At 30.3% G+C, this 1,408-nt stretch overlaps 1 protein-coding gene across 4 annotated transcripts in view; it reads left to right on the forward strand.

The window, feature by feature from the left end:
* LOC106465174 (striatin-3-like) overlaps nt 1-1,408 on the forward strand; it is a 110,691-nt gene that overhangs the window by 66,057 nt on the left and 43,226 nt on the right. The gene's annotated exons all lie outside the window — the stretch shown is intronic.

The following is a 1,408-nucleotide window of genomic DNA, read 5'->3' on the forward strand; positions in this document are numbered from 1 at the left end:
AAATGTGTAAATGCGTGTTCACAAAGTGATAAGCATATGGTTTTGAACGAACTGTGCATGCATACTTTAGACCTAAGTAAGTTGAGAAAGCCCATAGAAATTGTATTTAGTGTAATGTTAATTTTTTTATGAAATTACACACTGGTTAAGTATTGTTTGTGTAAAATACTTTGCAAATAAAAAAATGAAAGCTGAAATCGAAGCCAGTTATCACATGATGACATCGACACTGTGCCATCTTATACCATGCTTGTTGCATTGAAAAGTTTTACTAAGCAAAAAACAGGTAAATTGATTTTGAATTGAAAAGTCAATATTCAATTTCGACTCCTTAGATAAAGGCCTTTCTAATGATAAGAGATTAATAGCATTTGATCGAGAAGTTTGTGAGAAAAGTTCCAGACAGACACACAGACAAATGCAACTGTATTATTTATATAGATTCTAAAATGTACATTTCTTCAACATATCTGTAGTCAAAAAATGTGGCTTAAATGATTTGTAACTTTCTACTCTGTTTTCTTGAAAACTTCTCAGTCTGATTTATGATATTTTCTGTTTTTATGATTTATTGCATGAGAATGGGGTTTTGGGGAAATGATAATGTAGCATAATTATATATTTTTTTCATATTTATTATTTGTTTCATTTTATGTTGAAAGGACTGAAGGGTAGAATTGGTTTTATGGCACATTTTCCAAGAGTGAGGACTATAGTAACACCAGAACTCAAAATGATTATGCATTCTTGACATTTTTTAAAACTTTTTGGACAAACTTCATTTGTCAAGGATAAAAAAATAACACTCAGTCTTTTAAGAATTAAATGTCTACATTTAAAGAATTAGTGATAAATTAGGGTTTATTCAGCAGAGAGACATTTGACCATTTCTTACTTTGCATCTGTTTCATAATAAGCACATCTCTCTAATGTTAGAGAAGTTGAGAGGCCATTTGATGTTAGTAGTGGGGACAAAGTATTAATTTTAGAATAATATTTTGTTTATTCACTATTGTTGGTAATTCTATTTGATGTTAGTTTGCATATTGCAAGTAATAAAGTTTTATAGCGTTTGCATGTGATATGGACATTTTGTATAATATTAAGTCATTGATAAGTGTACTACATATTTTTTATTATTCTTGAAAATACAATTCAGAAACATATGCTCACCTCTCTGTATAACAAAAAGCTATTCCCTCGTGCCAGTGCTGTGAAGGTTTTTCATGTGCCACAAGCATTGAATGACGTTCTCATGTATTAACGGGTACTATGTCAGTCTATGATGTAAACATTATTAGACTATTAATGGCTGGAGACGGCTTAAATGGGTAATGAAGAAAAACTTTAATATAAGTTTAACATGACAGCAAATGTACAACGTTTCGACAAGGTTTTGTCATCATCA

This window comes from Limulus polyphemus, unplaced genomic scaffold (assembly GCF_000517525.1).
Source record: "Limulus polyphemus unplaced genomic scaffold, Limulus_polyphemus-2.1.2 Scaffold1857, whole genome shotgun sequence".
NCBI lineage: Eukaryota > Metazoa > Arthropoda > Merostomata > Xiphosura > Limulidae > Limulus > Limulus polyphemus.